This window comes from Atta colombica, unplaced genomic scaffold (assembly GCF_001594045.1).
Source record: "Atta colombica isolate Treedump-2 unplaced genomic scaffold, Acol1.0 scaffold153, whole genome shotgun sequence".
NCBI classification, from domain to species: Eukaryota; Metazoa; Arthropoda; class Insecta; order Hymenoptera; family Formicidae; genus Atta; species Atta colombica.
The window spans coordinates 1,551,930-1,564,271 of record NW_017259243.1 but is presented as its reverse complement, the minus strand read 5'-3'; the positions used below and the strand labels follow the sequence as shown (position 1 = coordinate 1,564,271).

At 27.8% G+C, this 12,342-nt stretch overlaps 1 protein-coding gene across 2 annotated transcripts in view; it reads left to right on the top strand.

Moving 5' to 3' along the window:
- Positions 1-260: 260 nt before the first annotated feature.
- Positions 261-12,342, top strand: part of LOC108685454 (ras-related protein rapA) — a 17,937-nt gene continuing 5,855 nt past the window's right edge. For both annotated transcript variants that reach the window (XM_018190239.1, XM_018190238.1), the window contains exon 1: positions 261-423. The gene's annotated coding sequence lies outside the window, so the exon portion shown is untranslated. The remainder of the gene's footprint in view (positions 424-12,342) is intronic.

The following is a 12,342-nucleotide window of genomic DNA, read 5'->3' as shown; positions in this document are numbered from 1 at the left end:
GGGGGGGAGGGAGAGGGAGAGAGGGGGGGGAGAGAGAGAGAGAGAGAGAGAGAGCTATTCACACTCAAGCATGCTCTACTCCAGAGTGTGTCAAATAGTGGTAACGCGCAGAAGGTGGATGAAGGTTACTAGAGCGCAGACGCTGCTAAAAGCATCGGGGATACTACCCGGTCCCGGTACGATATCGAAGTACCGGACAGAGCTGGCTCGTCCGCATTGCCGCATTCATCTATCAGTGTGTCACGTTTAGTCGGCGAGCAATTTAGAGAGCGTATTCGGGATCGGTCATTGTTAACTTTGCGACTCTCAAGAGTTTTGTCAAAGTAATTATCAATTTTTAGTGACCTTTTTTTCGCTCTTGGCACGAAGTTAATTTTCACCTGTTAAACACCACTCTCTTTCTTTCGACGTTACTGTTTGCACGTAAGTAGCAATTCAGAATCAAACTTTTCGTTTTTTTCGACATATATATCCATATATACGCGTGTACACATATTGAAGCTCATCTATAGTTCAATAGCCTGCGGGTTTTTTCAAAGTATAATATGGCCGAAAGAATTACTTAGCTATAAGAGTTATATTTAACAATAGTTATATTATGCTAAAGTAAATAGTTACTTAGTTATATTAAATATTATTTTTTGAAAATATTAGAGGTTAGGAGTTGCAGATAATTAAGTATAGACTTTTTGTCCTACGAAATAATATAACTATAAAACAAGAGTTTATTTTAAAATTTGTAATAAAATCTTTTGTAATCTCAATAAATTCGCTAAGTTTTATAATGGATAACGCGTTTTATAATGGATATCTCGGTTATTATATAATTTGCTGTCTTCACATTATTTTAAAATTAAATAGTAGGATTTCTGGTAATATCAAAAATAAAATCTAGAAAGCGGAGTAGTTACATTAATTTTCATTAGTGATCAATGTAATTATCTTATATATTCAAATAGAGATTAATTAATAACATTGATACTCCTGACATTTTTCAGCATATTTATTTTCAGCTTATTGCACTCTACAATATTATACTTCTAATCTATTACGTATAAATATTTTGAATTATGTTATCTCATATATAATTTATAAAAAATGATAATCTTTGCCACATGCACGAGTGCGATTTGAATTTATTGTTGAAGGCAACTGACTATGTTTATATATCAAAATTTTAAAGATTCCTGGTGCACAATTACACAATCGATTTATGAAAATGATTTATTCTTCTATTGTTTAAATTTGTCATAAAAATTTTATATAGAAATGTTTATATAAACTTTATTAAAGACTCAGTTATGTAATTGCTTTAAATAGAGATAATATTCATTCAGTATTTAGTAACAATTTTTATTCAATAAAAAATTATTATATGTTATTGCATGTGTTCAATTATTAAGTGATTTAATAAATTAAGATTTCTAATAATATATAAAGGAAGTAAAAATTACTTTACGGATTATATAAGGAGCTAGATAATCAGATACTGCTTTATAATTGGTACGAATGGTTGATGACAATTTTTTTATGTAAGTCTCTCTTAATACAGCCTTATTTCTAAAAATAAAATACTACATCGGAATAAATTAATTCTCAATACATGACACTCTAACTTCTGTGAAAAAATAACATTGGTATTTATTTTTTTGCGAATTTAGAAACTTAATCGGGAATAATGTATTTCTATTTATTATTTTATATTTTCGTATATTTATGAGACATGACGACAATATTTCTTGAGTGCATCACGTCTATCGAGATCCATTGCTTTTGCTGCTCTCCCGCCAAGCGGAGGTATCAATCATACTTTGCCGGAGTTGACGTCGGATCAAAATTTCTTAACTCTCATATATATTCGCGCGATTGTATTCTCAATGGTATTTTCAATACGATTTTTCCTTCCTACCCCCAGTCCTTATTACAGTTCCATTTGCACAATCACTTCGAATAGGTGACGATAATGAGATTGTATTAAAGACCTTTCCATAATCTTAGCATGCATTGACCGTAAACTGCGAATTTTGTACCACACATGCATCTTTAAGATCCATCGATAGCAAAATGAATTGCAAAGGCCAAAACTGTTAAAAACTGTATTAAAAACTGCTTGTTAATAAAATCCGAGATCAATTTTGCCGAGATCCAATCACTTCGAATTACGCAGCGAAGAGTTGCAAGACATTTTAATAACATAAAATTACATCGCATTTTGTCATTTTACTCTTAGCACCGTTTGGAGGCTCGGATTAAAGTTGTTTTTATCCCTCTTAGTTAGTTTAATATAAACTAATATTGAGTTTCGTATAAACTTTAAAGAAGAAATCACGTTTGGTGGCGCGTATGAAAGACACGAGTAGATGCTGCTTCGACAGGAAGTTTCTATGTAAGAGAACAACATCTCAGATAACTGTATGCGTTCGTCTGAAACTTGAATTGACTTTTTCAACTAATAGTTCGTCTGATATTATCAGAAGATTGCAATGCTATCAAAAAATTTGAAATTTACTAACGAGGAATGATTTTTGCAAATCTTTTTTTCAAGACTTGTAAAGTATAGTAAGCGAATTTTGAAAATGCGATCGACTTTAATAATCGATAAAGACATGACATGTGTATTACAATACATTCAAGTACTGTATTTGAAATATTGAGCAATATTTTGACTATAAAAATACGTGTTATGTATTATCTAATTATTACAGAAATGTAATTTTAAATATCAATTTTAATATTTATTAGAAGTTTTTAATCTTGAATGCAAAGATTCAACACAAAATGCATTAATATCGTAATGATTTTCACTACTTTATTACCGTTTTCATGACAACTTAATTGTCCTATATAACTGTCTTGTATCCTTGCATCCATATTCGTTGCGCATTTATTAATATTCATTTTTAGATAATATAATTAAATTGATAGGATCGTACTTGTGAAAACAATCAATGGGAAATAAATTAATTTTCAGCCATTTATTTCGTCTTTTAACATTTTCGTATGACGGAATTTGTAACTTTGGCTTGAGATTATCTCAATATCAATTCATTATACGGCCTTCCAAAAGTAACTTTGGAGCTTAATACCTATTTACATAGTCTACATAATTTTAACTTTTGACACTTGAATCTGTTAAGTAACGTCATATAGCTTCATTATTTTTCCTTCCGTATATAAACTATACTGTACCAATTATTTACATAGCAAAGCGATAGTTAAAGCTAGTAATTAGTAATTATTCATACGAATGCGATGGAAAAAATCGGCGCCATTTGACCTATTGGCCAAACAGTTAAATTGTGGCTTTTTCGTTTTGTGGAACAATATGAATTTAAAATGAAAAAGAGCAAAAGAACATTTGCATTCGGGCAAAATGTATTATTTGGTCATATCTTTTTTATTGATTCTTTTGCAAAGAAATGTGAATACAAATAGTTCTCTTAGCAAAACAATAATTATTTATCAATTTTTTATTTTTCAGTGGAAGTTTTTGTAAACTCTTGACTTTTTTTCTTTAATTTTTCAAATATTTTAATATATTTTATTCAATTTGATGTGTTATATATCGTGCGATTTTTCATATACAAAAAGAATCAAATTTTCCGTGAAAGTAGAGATAAAATTAACATTACTAATTAAATAATTTGATATCGCGAATCAAACGTACGTCTATGTTAAATTTTGTCTCTACTTTCATTTCTACATCAACATTTCGATTTTTCTATATGTGAAAAAAATTATTTTTATTACACGATGTTATATTAAAAAAGCTATTAATAGCTATTATTTTAGCTATTATTAATAGCTCTTTTTTTATCATTTTGTGTGTGTGTGTGTGTGTGTGTGTGTGTGTGTGTGTGTGTGTGTGTGTGTGTATGTGTGGGTGTATACGTGCGTGCGCGCGAGACTTACATTTTTTCAAAGTAAAAATGAAAAAGCTTTTTTGAAAGAGATATTTTTTAAAGTTATTCTAACTGTAAATTAATAAATAGAGAATATCATTAAGTTAACACATGCCGCCGAAACAACTCATTGTCAGACTTATTATTTTATCACTGTAACTCCAGTCACTAATTAATTTCCTAAAGACTCGATTCCGTAGATACTGATTAAAGTACATTTCGAATTTAACCTGCGCAATCCAATCTCACGTTGGACATGCCGCGATTAGTCAAGAATGTAAATCTTAATTAATCTCGACTTTAAATTGACGTCGCTTATGGGTAACTCCGGTATACGCCGCACTTATCAAAAACTTAATTTATTAAGTATTATTTACTATGTTTAAAGTAAACGAACTATATCAGTAAAAACTTTGTACTGTTTACTACTGAAAAAAATATTAGAAATCCGAAATATTTATTTTTCATATTAAAAAATAAATTTTTTGAAACTCTTGTATTTTTGCCGTATATCATATAGAGATGGGATGTAAGGTTACTCATAGGAGGAGAGGGGGGGGGGTATGTAAGGCTCATGAAAAGTTTATAAATAAGATAAAATGACATAATAACTTATAAAATGTGTTTATGAAGTTATATTAAGGAATGAGAATGTTACTACGAATATGACTATATATAACTATGAAATAATAAATAATAATTACAATCTTCCTACATGTATTACAAGTGTTATGACATGAGATATTTCATATAATGCGTTTATTGCATTTAATGCACTGAATTCAATCTGCGCACTTTGTATGTTTTGAGCATAAATCCCGCTCGCCAAAAATGCCGTATATCCCAAATAGGTGAAATATACGAGACAACAAATTAAACAAAGAATACGAAAAGAAAACACTTGTATTTTGCTATACAACATGCTTCACTATTCCACTATACGTACAATATGTATCACGAAATAACCACTAAGTCTTTTACACGTCCTAGAGTAATCATTTTATGTAGATTTTAATTTATGATGGCGTTACTTATTACAGTAACAAATCGAACTGAACTCACAATAATTTCATTAACAGTCAGAAACTGAAATTATAAACATAATTCTAATAACATAAAGGCAACAGAGTAGTTACGGGAAAATTACTTTCACTCCTTCTATTTTTTCTGATTTCTGCGGAGTAAATTCCAGCGCGGCGTATTTGCCGGAGTTATCCTAATAGAGAAAGCAAATTGTTGATAAATAAATTTATGATATATAAACGAAAACATATTTGATGTATTTAATTCTACATGCATATTGCACATTGCATTATAATCTTGTTTTTTTTTACTTTGTTTGTATGTGGAAAATAAAAAAAAATTAATCTTTACTCTTTCTACCTCGATTATAAATTAGATTATTTAATTCTATTCTTTGTGACCTTTTGTAAATGTTAAATTATATATTCCCCTAGTTACAGTATATGTTTATTCATTATTGTAATACGTATATATGGCTTGATAGCGTGAAAATTTAAGTTTTAAACATATGACGTTTTTTTTATGAGTGAGAATGTGGTAATGATTGTTAATCCAGCAACAATTTTGTGAATGAAAATCGATCTTTCTTGTCATGTTAGTTTCCGTTTATTGACTTTTCTACTTATTTCTTGATAAATTCTCACATGCGATTGTTTCTTTTCGGTTGATAGTTGAATACTGTTCTAAATGCTTTAAATTTAACCTTTAAAGAAGATTTTTCTACTAAACTAAATATTTTATTTAATAAACGCTTGTATGTATGTCAAAAGAAATATGTAAAATTAATATAACGTGAAAATGATTGAATTTAACTGTTCTTCTGCAATCTGAGTCTTTTTTTTATACAAGCTAAATTAAACTCTGAAATTTTATTTTTGTTCCAATTTTAATTTTTATTAAAAACTGGTTTTAACATTTGAGTTATGAAATGAGTAATGTAATAAATAGATCATTTAATAAATATTATTTGATAATGTACAATAATAGAAAAAAAATTTGATTTTTTAACTGATCATAATATCTTTAATTATTTATTGCATTTTATCATTTTAAAAGGATTTTCATATCTCTTTTTTATTCAAATAGTCAAAATTTACGCAGCTAAGTACGTATTTGCACATTAAATAATGACCGGACAATAATTCATCACGAAATAAAACTTTCGATGAAGTTTAGTTCATACGCTTAACTTGCTCTCAAGGGCAATCACTACTTTGTATATATGCATAAAATTTTTTTAAAGCAAAATTTTCATGAGATTAAAAAATCCTGGAGGCTCTCTATAAGTTAAATAAACTATATTGATCCGTAGAGTTTGCATCGTTTTAATAAATAGACGTTACCAATTCACGATTGTATAATCGGTCATAAAAATGTGATTTGAAGCGTATTATTACATTCACGTTGTAAATCGTGGAATAATTTGAAAGAAGCGAGAAAAATGTAAATCTATGGAACAACGAGGGCGTTCTTTCGTAAAGCGAAATGCATTCTCTAAGACTAATCGAAATAAAAGGTGGTCAGAATATATTGTGCGCGCGAGTTTTATGGGTTGAGCAACACGTAATTCGTTTAGAAAGTATCGAGCACAATTATGAACGAACAATAAATATCGCGGAATGATTCGTATATCCTTATTTGCTTTTCAGGCAGAGCTGGATTAAGACTCATGCTACCCATATGCAATTAAATCGTTACCGCCCTTATTCTGCAATCTTTTAAAAAATTCCATTTCTTTAAATTTATTGCCTCAGTGTATTTATTATCTCAGTAAATAAATTTAAATTGGATACACTTAGTGCGTACTGGTGCATTAAAGCAAAACAAAAACAAATTGAAGCAAAAACATATGCTTAATGAAAATATAAAGATGGATTAAATCATAAAATCCTCAATACATTTTGAATCATTGAGTGAAATCTGTATCTTATAATTCTTTTGCACAGATTAAATCAGTGTACGACTTTAATATGCATTAGTGTGGATCCAAATAGCGAATTCGCTATTAAATTAGCCTAGAAGCTAATACATCATTCTCTGAGATTTTTCTCTGGTAGAATAAAATCGGAATTAAACAACCGTAAAATCTCGATTCGAATGGATAATTTTCTCCATCATTCGCGTCTGGTAAAAACTAGCAATTTTTTAGAAATTCTTTTAAAAAATATTGCTTCCCTAAACTTCTGCCCCTATTTATAATATTTATAATATTAATTTATAAAGTTCGGATTTAGTTACGCTCGGATTTAGTTACGTTAAATTGCACAACAATAACAAAAGTTGAAACTACCAATAATCGAGCAAATAAGAGATCGAGCAAATATTAGAAATTGTATTGTATATATGTAGAAATATAGTATCAATTTATACGATAAAGAAGAGAACAAAGCATGAAGTCAGTTATTTGAATCAGAATAAGTTTGTAGTCATTCAGTTAATAAAATTAATTATACATGAATATTTACTTCGATGATCAGATACGCGATATTTGTCACACAGTTGTGTGTGAATTTACTAAAGGATATATTTAATGCTACTAATATTGATATATGTAATTTGTCAACTAAACGTTTATGAATGAACATCAGCGTGATTATTTTCGTTTATAAAAGTATGAAATGCTACATGCATGTCATAGGGCGTATATTTTTAGATGAAGCATTAGGTTTAGTTATTAATTTGACTGAAACGTTATTTTTTGATAAAATAATAAATATAAATAAACGAGCCAACCGAAATGTTTATTGCTAAGTGTTTTAAAATCCATAAAAACCACAATTATTTCGTTTTTTATCAATGGCGGCAATAATTACAATAGCATGTCTTATATGAAAATAATGAAAACTCTCATAGATAGTGTATTGCTTCTTAAGGTCGCTCAATTGATAAAATGATTGTGGTAAAATGATGATGGTATTTTTTGAAATATTATACAAAGTTGTATGTTATAAAATGAAATATATTATTCAAACATGTGTGATGTGCAAAATTAATTTAATAATTAAAAAATCCATACAAATTATAAATAATATTTAGGTAAAAAATACGAATTCATTTTATCGACATCTTTTGTATAAATACAGATCTAAGTAAGAAGTAGAATTAATTCATTACAATAATTATTCATTACAATAGTTAGGTTTTTGATTTTGCGTATAATGAGCAATAAATACGTATTTAATTGAAATATTTAAGAATTTTATATTCTTGTATTTTTAAATATTTCATTATATTAACGTAAAAAAATAATTATATTATCGTAAGGTGTAAGTAAAACATAAAATTAGGAATAGGAATAAATATTATAAAGATTTCAGCCTATCAGAAACCTTTCAGAAATGATGTATTTCAATAAAACCGACGATTTCTGATAGATTGAAATCTTAATATTTATTCCTGTTTCTAATATTTTTTTTTCTTGTGCACAGGATTTAAGGCACAGGTTTGCGATCAAATTTGATTCTATTTGTTACCGGCCATATGCTGAAAAATTATAAGGTTAATTTCAGGTTAATCGATAATGTAAACGATCGGTGCGGTTGGATAATGCGTTCTCACCGCAATCAGCAAATTAATCATTAGATCCAATGTTTGCTGATTTAGAATTTGTAATTGACATTGCATACAACAATACGTTAGTGCACTTGTTCTCCACGTAGATACAAATAATAACAATTGCAATTGCACACGCACGCACACACGCACACACACACACACACACACACACACACACACACATACACACACACACACACACACACACACACACACATGCGCGCGCGCACATGCTATTTATTGCCATCAAACTATGGTTCTCTTGCAATGACATAAAAAATTTTTTGCCACGTTGTAAAGTTTAAAGATTGTAATTAAAACGAGAATAATTTAAACGGATCGAACGAATAAACATCTGTTAATTATGCAAGAATGAATTGCGAAAAAGACAACGCTTGGCACATTAATAACACAGGTGGATTTATACGTGCAAGATTTAGTGTATCATTTTCCGTACATTTTTCATCGTTGAATCTGGTAGCGAAATTTTTGTATCACATTAGGTTTTTTTCATTTTAATTCAGAACGAGTAAAGTTAATATCGGATAAAAAAATGTAATTTGGAGATTTATTTGGATGCGCAATTCTAAAATTCTCTAAACATGACGAGTAAGCGCGTGCATGCAGCGAAAATCTATTACTGATCAAGACAGGGAGATGTAATATTATTTTCATTATGATCATTTTAAAGTATAAGGTTCAAGTTTTAATTCAATTCCTATTGAAAGTTTCTAGCACGTCAAGTTTATCTGCAATTCTGTCAATTCAATCAATATCTGTTATTTCAAAAATGGCCAAAAACGCATTTTTTTATATCTTTGTTTTGAAAAACTTGACGTGATATAAAAATTTTGATGTCGAATTCGGATTCAGCAATAGAAAATCTATCGAAGATAATACACCTCATTTATATGACATTATATTTAATGTCTATCTCTGTTTAATTAATGTATTTGTTTAATTAATGTATAAATCGAGATTAAGTAATTAATCCTCTCCAAATTATGTTATAATGTTACCTATTTACTAAATAAAATTTTATCTGTGATGGAATGATCGCTTTGAATTAATTTATTTAATTTTCGTGAGCTTTACATGGATCGAGTGATAATTACATGAATAAATGTGAATAAAACATAGAATATTTGTGTTTAGGTCGAATCCGTATTTTGCCAGCATATTTCTCTCTTTCGAAAATAATCTCTCGAATTACCCGCGGTAATTTAATTTTGCATCTGGTAATGCAATTATGTCACGCAATTAATTCCATATTCAGTGACATAATATTTATCCGCGAATGTTGATGTCTGTTTATTATGCACATTTGTGGCACCTAAATTTTTCGTGTTATTTTCGTGTTATTTAAATTCGATTAATTACATTTAGAATTGATCAGGCTCAGGATTGTATAATTAGAAAGGATACAGTGTAATTTATGCCAAGAACGTCAATTGGAACCAGTTATTTTTAATTAGACATATAGAATAGCCAATTAATTAATTCAACATATAGAATAGCCAATTAATTTTTATATTGAATTAAAATTTGTATATTTTAAAAGTGTAGAATAATTAAAAAAATTTTATTTATAATTATGTTACATGACTACTAGCGTTCAATACGTTTCGTGTTAATTTTAAAGGATTTTGTTCATCATATCACATAGGTCATAAAAATAATCATAGTATTTTTGTATGTATTTATTGTATTACATTTGTGTCCGAATGTATTTCGTTAAAAATTATAAAAATTATTACTATTATAAAGAAGGCCTAATAATCAATGTTACATACGTCATTATTATGTATCCATATATAATATAAAAAATTATATGAATTATTTTAATTACATTTTTTTTTTATAACCATAATATCAAATAGTTTAAACAGAAAATCCATCAGAGATCATCGATGGTGTGGCATAAACCGTGTCAAAATTAATCATATAAATTTTAATACTGACAAATAAATATATATCACATATGGTCACAATGTTAACAGAGAGATATATTGCTAAAATAAATTCCTACTGTTATTGAAAAAAATATTTGATACGATTGTTCTATGAATATTTAAATAAATGTGATTCTAAAGTTTATATGATATACATCGAAAAAACAACAATTGTTTATATATTCTAGCAGGATGTCTCTTAGTTTATATACATAGGTATATTATTGATTTATTCGTTTCATGAGAATTCATGCGTGCAAAAAGCCGTCATCTTAGTATAAAAATATAAAATAATTAATAAAATAATTAAATAATAATGATAATATTATAATTTGAAGAATATTATAATTTTTATAATGAAGCGTACTTTATCAGATATGAGACCTTCTTTATAATAATAATAATTTTTATAGTTTTTAACTGCTACGAAAGACATTTTAACAAATGTAATAAATACATACAAAAATACTGTGATTATATAATATGATAAATAAAATTATTTAAAATTAACACAAAACATTGAATACTGAATATAAACATTGAATATTGAATACTGATCGTCACATATAACATAACACTTTATCTATATACAATCGAATAAATATAAATTATAAAAATAAATTTAAAATCGAATTCTTATACAAAAAAAAATGTCGCTATTATTCGTAAATGACATTGATTGTTGAAATATATCTATTTGTACATCCATGTTTTACGTAACGTCGCACGTAACAGCGCGTAGTCTCTTGACTTCAGAAAACTTGCTAAAAATTTCATCGCTAGAAATTACTCATTGTTAGTGAATTTTTCATACACGTGCGAGTGAAGTCTTAGTCGCTACATTATGAAATATGATAGCGTTCTGCACACATATATCTATTAACTATCTGTTTTGTGTGTTATGAATTTTTAAAATTGTATCAAAGATAATTTTATTGTTATCAATAATGATAGTGGATATCAAGAAAATTCAATCTGCCAAAAATATCGATTTCAATAGTAATCTTTCATGTAACGAAAATATTCTGAATATCCTTAATAGTAGCAGAAGGAACTGCTAAGACAATATCATCCATGTATCGAAAATAAAATAAAAGTCGAACCGGTCTTTCTTCGTTTCGGCTAAAGCCTTCAAATCTTGTAAAACTATTTCGGCTATAATAGGAAATAGAGGTGATCCCATAGGAATATTGAAAATTTACTTGTAAAAATTATTCCTCAAAAAAAGTTGAATTCAAAACGAATTTATATCCATTATTTCTATAATTTTACATTTTTATATTCATATATTGTGTTATTACTGTTTTTATAGTCTTTGACTTTTTGTAATCATAATATATCTACAACGAGCCAATAATTTTACACATTCATATTCTCGTTAAAAATTAAACCTGCCATAACTCTTGAGATATGCATAAGAACATTGAGGATTTCTATATTGGTTTTTTTATCAAGATACATCCGTAACGGGCATTAACATTCATATTTTCATGTGTTAAAATTTGAACTGTACTTATAACTTATAACGTGTAAGATGCACAAAGGAATATCTCAGACATATCATCCGGACATTCACATGATGCGATTTTGCGATTTTATGTCTCTCAGTTGATATTTTTTACATTATTGTTATGCAGTTTATAATTCGTTTTTAATTTATTTAAGTCGTTTATAATTTATATTTAAAAATGCTTTATTTTATTTAATATTGAAAATGACCCAAATAGGATCGAAATATCGTCTATATCTTTGTTTTTAATTATTTTATTTACATTATATTGTTTTTCTTAAAAGAGGGCTCATAGCCTTTCTCTCTCTACATAATTTTGTTTTTAATATTATTTATATTTATACTAATAATATTACGAGAATACAATATTTGTATACTCTTAATTATGTTAAAAAGAGAG